This window comes from Syngnathus acus, chromosome 19 (assembly GCF_901709675.1).
Source record: "Syngnathus acus chromosome 19, fSynAcu1.2, whole genome shotgun sequence".
Taxonomy (NCBI): domain Eukaryota; kingdom Metazoa; phylum Chordata; class Actinopteri; order Syngnathiformes; family Syngnathidae; genus Syngnathus; species Syngnathus acus.
In genome coordinates this window covers 1,113,919-1,122,260 of record NC_051103.1, presented here as the reverse complement: position 1 = coordinate 1,122,260, position 8,342 = coordinate 1,113,919, and positions in this window count along the sequence as shown.

Below are 8,342 nucleotides of genomic sequence, written 5' to 3'. Positions count from 1 at the left end.
TTTTAAAAAAACTGAATGTTACGTCAGGCCCGTTCTCAGCTCCTCGTTTGTGTTTGTCACGTTAGCATACCGTATCGTTTAGCCTGTTGTTGCTCGTTCATGTCTGTTCTTGGTGTTGGATTTTGTCGAATAAATTGCCCCCCAAAATGCGACTTATACTCCGGAGCGACTTATATATGTTTTTTTTCACATTTTTGGGCATTTTATGGCTGGTGCGACTTATACTCCGGTGCGACTTATAGTCCGAAAATTACGGTATTCATTGTTTGTGCCTTCTTGTTTTTATTTTTTGTGTTGTTTACTTGTATGTATATTGTGTACTATGTCTTGTCACCGTGGGATAGTGGGAACGTAATTTCGATTTCTTTGTGTGTCTTGGAATGTGAAGAAATTGACAATAGAGCAGACTTTGACTTTGACTTTTGACTTTGATAAAGGAAAATCTTGAAATTGATTTTGCTTACAAATGATACTTTTGCATAGACCGTATATGTAACTCGGAGAACATGTGATTGATTACTTTAACAAATACTATTTGACTAAATATTTGAGGTCCCACTGAAACTTAAAACTCGGATCATGGGATTCAGAGTCCAGAGTGCTAATCATAACACCATGGAATAGACACACACACGCACGCGCACACACGCGCGCACACGCACACGCACACACACACACACACACACACACACACACACACACACACACACACACACACACACACACACACACACACACACACAGGGCAGTGACTCTTCAATACACATGGATACCAAATGGTCAGGTGACGCTTTCCTGCCTTTTTCGGACAGTATACTGACCTAGAGATGTGTGACCTGGAGATGGGGGGTGTTGTTACATCTGCTGAAGTGCCATGGGTACTGACCACCAATAAACAACCCAAGATCTTGCCAATAAAGAACCAACCGTTACTCCACATCTTAGTTTTCCTGACCCAACAACGGACATCATCAACAACATGCAACAGCCGTTGGTGGAATCGAACTCGCATTTTCCTAACTGTGAAGCGTACGTGCTAACCAGTGTACCACCGAGCCACCAAAGAGTATAAATATTACTATGTTGAGTCAAATACAAGCCATATTACAGATTTAAAACCACCCTTCAACGAGGATGGGAATCCATGGGTGCAGAGCACAGCGGATTAGCAATCCATCGCCTTAAACTCTCGGCCACCTCGTCTTGGACAACTTGTGTTGACACATCACATTATGTACGTTGTGCCAAGATACTTTGGATGTGAAGATAATGAAAATCCGGCGAGGATGTGATATGAAATGATGAGTGGAGAGCACAATGGAGTAGCAACACATCGCCTGAATATCTCAGCCACCGCATCTCATGCATGAGTTGTATGGGTGTCATGATATGGTATGTACGGTGCGGTATAAGCCGCAAGGTAATATGATACGATACTTTAGATGTGAAACGAAGAAGAGGTAAGCCACAAAAGAAGTGACACTGTCAACAAAGAAAAACGTTTTTTCAATGTTGTATCACCCCAAATCTTTGGGATCATCGGATCTGCGCAGTTGGATAATTCCACCAACATTTTAACATCAACATTCTTTCATGATCTGCCTGGGTGTCCTGGCTGAAGATCCTAAAGGTTTTGAACTTATTTTATGCTTCCGCATATAAGCCATGATCGTATAGTGATAAGTACTCTGCGTTGTGGCCGCAGCAACTCCGGTTGAATCATGTTTGCAAAAGTATTACACACAAGTTTGGAGGCTACAACCTATTCTGGGGCAATGGATGCAATGGATAATGCATCTGAATTCCTGGCTAGCTTATATGCCATTTTTTGGTCAACATTAGCTATGTGCATTTGAAACGTATGCGTTGAAGTGACTTACAGACACTGTCAACAAAGAAGTTTTTCCGATGTTGTCTCATCTCAAGTCTTTGGGATCATCGGATCTGCGCAGTCTGATAGTTCCACCAACATTTTAACATCAACATTCTTTCATGGTATGCCTGGGTGTCCTGGCTGAAGATCCTAAAGAAAAGACCCTAAACTCATTGTATGCTATTGCATGATCGTATAGCGTTTTGGCCGCAGCATCCCCGGAACGAATCTGGGTCACGGCCTAATTAAATTACCTTGCTGAATTTGTCCGTTGTTCACTGTTGCCAAATAGCCTTCTGTTAAACACAAGCTTCCAGACATTACGTCCACCTATGTTTTAATATCAAGTTTATTTCATACAGTTTTTCCTAATTCATCTTGGTGAAACTCCCTCAGGCATTCCTATCTTTTTTTAGGCCTGACTGCCACGAGGCAGCGGTAGACATACATTTATGACCCTGAAAGGATACGCGCAAACTGGCTATGATACGTATTTATCAAAATTCATTAATCACCGAAATGCAGTCCTCAGGTCCATGTCATATCCGCTACCAATCCGAATGTAACGGAGTCAGCTAATTTGATACGGGGCTCGTTGGTCGAGGGGCATAATTCTCGCTTAGGGCGCGAGAGGTCTCCGGTTTAACTATTGAATGAGGCCTACTTCGAAGCACAGCTGTCTCCCGTGCTCTGCCATTTTTGACAGGCCAATGTCACATGCGCATCATTTACAGGCTGCATTTGTGTGACACGTGATGCGAATTTAGACACAGCTAAGAACTACCAAATGTAATCTAACAGAGTCAGCATGGTTCCATCTAAAGTGAGTGAAAGAAGCCAGTTTTCACCCAGTCTCAAATCAGGTACCACAACATAATTGCAGCGCAAAATCGTTTTAATGTGTCATGGACTTTGCAAAGGAACCAACAATGAAAAGAAATAGTAGAAGAAGCTGTTTCTACCCAGTCTCAAACTGGGGACCTTTCACGTGTTAGGCCAGGGGTCTGCAACCCAAATTGTCCAAAAAGCCATCTTCCCCCACCATTGGGGCCAATCCACCACCAGGTAGTGATCAGGTGACAGCTCCGCCCCTCTCTTCACCCGAGTATCCAAAATATGCGGCCGCAAATCCGATGGCACGACTACAAAGTCAATCATCGAACTGCGGCTTAGGGTGTCCTGGTGCCAAGTGCACACATGGACACCCTTATGTTTGAACATGGTGTTCATTATAGAAAATCCGTGTCGAGCACAGAAGTCCAACAATAGAACACCGCTCGGGTTCAGATCAGGGGGACCGTTTCTCCCAATCACTCCCTTCCAGGTCTCACTGTCATTGCCCACTTGAGCATTGAAGTCACCCAGTAGAACGATGGAGGCCCCAGAAGGAGCGCTCTCCAGCACTTCTTCCAGGGACCCAAAGAAGGGTGGGTACTCTGAGCTGCCATTTGGTGCATAGACACAAACAACAGTCAGGACCCGTCCCCCCACCCGAAGGCGGAGGGAGGCTACCCTCTCGTTCACCGGGGTGAACCCCAATGTGCAGTTGCCCAGCCGGGGGGCAATAAGTATGCCCACACCTGCTCGACGCCTCTCACCGTGGGCAACTCCAGAGTGGAAGAGAGTCCAGCCCCTCTCGAAAAAATAGGGGAAGGGTTCTCCCCAATGAGCCATGAACAAAATGACCAATTTGAAGATGATTGACTTGAAAAACAGTGAGGATACGTAGCCGAGTAAAAAGAGGCTGAGATTAATGTTTCGGATGTACACAACATATTACTCTTAGAGCTCGTTTCTGCAGACGATATACAGCAGGGGTTCTTAACCTTCGAATGATTCCAGACCCCCAATGGATTGTCCAATATGGTACCATACCCCCTTCACTTGACTGTTGAAATAATTATTAACCCTAACCCTAAAAAGAAGAGCAAGAAAGAAGAAAGAAGAGCTTTTGACCTCATATTTACTTGCCTTATTATTCCATCCATCCATCCATCCATCTTCTTCCGCTTATCCGGGGTCGGGTCGCGGGGGCAGCAGCTTCAGGAGGGACTCCCAGACTTCCCTCTCCCCAGCCACTTCATCTAGCTCATACCGGGGGATCCCAAGGCGTTCCCAGGCCAGCCGAGAGACATAGTCTCTCCAGCGCGTCCTGGGTCGTCCCCGGGGTCTCCTACCGGTGGGACATGCCCGGAACACCTCCCCAGGGAGGCGTCCAGGAGGCATCCTGATGAGATGCCCGAGCCACCTCATCTGGCTCCTCTCAACGTGGAGGAGTAGCGACTCTACTCCGAGTCTCTCCCGGATGACCGAACTTCTCACCCTATCTCTAAGGGAGAGCCCGGACATCCTGCGGAGAAAACTCATTTCGGCCGCTTGTATCCGGGATCTCGTTCTTTCGGTCACGACCCATAGCTCGTGACCATAGGTGAGAGTAGGAGCGTAAATCGACCGGTAAATTGAGAGCTTTGCCTTTTGGCTCAGCTCTCTCTTTACCACGACGGACCGGTACAGAGTCCGCATTACTGCCGAAGCTGCACCGATCCGCCTGTCGATCTCGCGCTCCATCCTCCCCTCACTCGTGAACAAGACCCCAAGATACTTAAACTCCTCCACTTGGGGCAGGATCTCATCCCCGATCCGGAGAGGGCATTCCACCCTTTTCCGATCGAGGACCATGGACTCGGATTTGGAGGTGCTGACCCTCATCCCGACCGCTTCACACTCGGCTGCGAACCGCTCCAGTGAGAGCTGGAGATCACGGCCTGAAGAAGCCAACAGCACAACGTCGTCTGCAAAAAGCAGAGACGCGATGCTGAGGTCCCCAAACCGGACACCCTCAACGCCTCGGCTGCACCTAGAAATTCTGTCCATAAAAATTATGAACAGAATCGGTGACAAAGGGCAGCCTTGGCGGAGTCCAACCCTCACCGGGAACGAATCCGACTTACTGCCGGAAATGCGGACCAAACTCTGGCAACGGTGATACAGGGACCGAACCGCCCTTATCAGTTGGCTCGGTACCCCGTACTCCCGAAGCACCCCCCACAGAACCTCCCGAGGGACACGGTCGAACGCCTTCTCCAAGTCCACAAAACACATGTGGACTGGTTGGGCGAACTCCCATGCACCCTCGAGGATCCTGTTGAGGGTGAAGAGCTGGTCCACTGTTCCACGGCCAGGACGAAAGCCACACTGTTCCTCCTGAATCCGAGGTTCGACCTCCCGACGGACCCTCCTCTCCAGCACCCCTGAATAGACCTTACCAGGGAGGCTGAGGAGTGTAATTCCCCTGTAATTGGAACACACCCTCCGGTCCCCCTTCTTAAAGAGGGGAACCACCACCCCAGTCTGCCAATCCAGAGGCACTGTCCCCGATGTCCACGCGATGCTGTAGAGACGTGTCAGCCATGACAGCCCCACAACATCCAGAGCCCTTAAGAAATCCGGGCGGATCTCATCCACCCCCGGGGCCTTGCCACCGAGGAGTTTTTTAACTACCTCAGTGACTTCAACCCCAGAGATTGGAGAGTCCGCCTCAGAGTCCCCAGGCCCTGCTTCCACAATGGAAGGCGTGTCGGTGGAATTGAGGAGGTCTTCGAAGTATTCTCCCCACCGACACACGACGTCCCGAGTCGAGGTCAGCAGCACCCCATCTCCACTGTAAACAGTGTTGACGTTGCACTGCTTTCCCCTCCTGAGACGCCGGATGGTGGACCAGAATTTCCTCGAAGCCGTCCGGAAGTCATTCTCCATGGCCTCGCCAAACTCCTCCCACGCCCGGGTTTTTGCCTCAGCAACCGCCGAAGCCGCGTTCTGCTTGGCCACCCGGTACCTGTCAGCTGCCTCCGGAGTCCCGCAGGCCAAAACGGCCCGATAGGACTCCTTCTTCAGCTTGACGGCATCCCTTACCGCCGGTGTCCACCAGCGGGTTCGGGGATTGCCGCCACGACAGGCACCAATGACCTTACGGCCACAGCTCCGGTCGGCCGCCTCAACAATGGAGGCGTGGAACAAGGTCCACTCGGACTCAATGTCCCCCGCCTCCCCCGGGACGTGGGAAAAGCTCTGCCGGAGGTGGGAGTTGAAGCTCTTCCTGACAGGGGTTTCCGCCAGACGTTCCCAGCAGACCCTCACAGAACGTTTGGGTCTGCCAGGTCGGACCGGCATCTTCCCCCACCATCGGAGCCAACCCACCACCAGGTGGTGATCAGTTGACAGCTCCGCCCCTCTCTTCGCCCGAGTGTCCAAAACATGCGGCCGCAAATCCGATGACACGACTACAAAGTCGATCATCGAACTGCGGCCTAGGGTGTCCTGGTGCCAAGTGCACACATGGACACCCTTATGTTTGAACATGGTGTTCATGATAGAAAATCCGTGTCGAGCACAGAAGTCCAATAATAGAACACCGCTCGGGTTCAGATCGGGGGGGCCGTTCCTCCCAATCACGCCCTTCCAGGTCTCACTGTCATTGCCCACGTGAGCATTGAAGTCACCCAGTAGAACGATGGAGTCCCCAGAAGGAGCGCCCTCCAGCACTTCCTCCAGGGACTCCAAAAAGGGTGGGTACTCTGAGCTGCCGTTTGGTGCATAGACACAAACAACAGTCAGGACCCGTCCCCCCACCCGAAGGCGGAGGGAGGCTACCCTCTCGTTCACCGGGGTGAACCCCAATGTGCAGGCGCCCAGCCGGGGGGCAATAAGTATACCCACACCTGCTCGACGCCTCTCACCGTGGGCAACTCCAGAGTGGAAGAGAGTCCAGCCCCTCTCGAGAGGGCTTGTACCGGAACCCAAACTGTGCGTGGAGGCAAGTCCGACTATATCTAGTCGGAACTTTTCTGCCTCGCACACCAGCTCGGGCTCCTTTCCAGCCAGAGAGGTGACATTCCATGTCCCAAGAGCCAGCTTCTGCAGCCGGGGATCAGACCGCCAAGGTCCCTGCCTTTGGCCGCCGCCCAGCTTGCAATGCACCCGACCCTTTTGGCCCCTCCCACAGGTGGTGAGCCCATGGGAAGGGGGACCCACGTTTCCTTTTCGGGCTGAGCCCGGCCGGGCCCCATGGGCGAAGGCCCGGCCACCAGACGCTCGCCTTCGAGCCCCGCCTCCAGGCCTGGCTCCAGAGGGGGGCCCCGGTGACCCGCGTCCGGGCGAGGGAAAACGTGATCCATTAATTTTTTTCATCATAAGGGGCTGATGAGCCGTGCTTTGTCTGGCCCCTCACCTAGGACCCGTTTGCCATGGGTGACCCTACCAGGGGCATAAAGCCCCAGACAACATGGCTCCTAGGATCATAGGGGCGCCTTATTATTCCTTCTGTGTTAATATTTTCCTTAGGGGAGGATGGGTGTGTTGTGGTGTAGTGAGTGTGATGCAGGACAAAATAACTGCTGTGGTGTGGGAGTGAGGCGTGAATATGAACGTTGTGGGTGAGGGGGCGGACGGCTTTTTGACGCTACAGCGATGTTGTGGTCAGTTATGCTGCTTGTGGTCCCGCCAGAGCTCAGCTGATGGCCACAACACCCAATGCCTGTGCTGTCAGTGCTGCCAACTCTACAGATTAATCGTTAGGTCTGCAGATTTTTACGTTCATTTGAGATTGTCAGATTTTAACTACTTACAAGCATAACGACAGTGAACAAGTACATAAGCATAACTAAAAAAAAATAACCTGTGAACAATAATAGGTACAAAATAGAAGAAAATAACGAGAGATACTAAAAAAATACCTGATTACGAGAGATCGAGTCCCATACCCCCAGCATTTGGGTCCCATACCCCCAAGGGGTACGGATACCCCCGGTTAAGAACCCCTGCCTTAGAGGATTATTCTGCCTCTTGTGTAGAAAGGTCTGTTCCTAACCTTTGCCAAGTTTCAGGGCACCCTGATGGCATGAGTGACTCTTTTGGGTTGTGTCGCTCTTGTATGCATGTCCTGCAGTTCAGTATTATTTCATTCACTTGCTGGCTGAGTCCCGGCCACCACACAGATTGACGTGCACGTGCTTTACATTTCACGACACCTAAGTGTCCTTCGTGTAATTTGAATAGCACGTCGTTCCTCATTGCAGAAGGTATTACCAGTCGTGTGTCCTTTAGCAGTAAGCCATCTTTCACTGTTAATGTAGCTCGCTCCGGCCAGTAGTTTTTCAGCGCTGGTTCCTGTTTTGCATGTGCTGGCCATCCTTCCATGCACATGGTCATGACACGCGAGCAGACACTGTCGGCTTTCAACTGCTCTTTCAGGTTTTCTGTATATGATGAGCTGACAGGTAGACTCTCAGTGACACAGTCTGTTAGAATGGTGCTCACTCTAACTTATTTTTGCAAGAACTACACGGGAGACAGTATGCCCTTTTTAAGCATTTGCAAATGGAGAACCATTCGTCGCTGTGCGTACAGCGATGATCGAATGAGGTCTAGCTCAGGCCTCTTGCAAGAGCATATTTATTAAGAACAAGCAGGG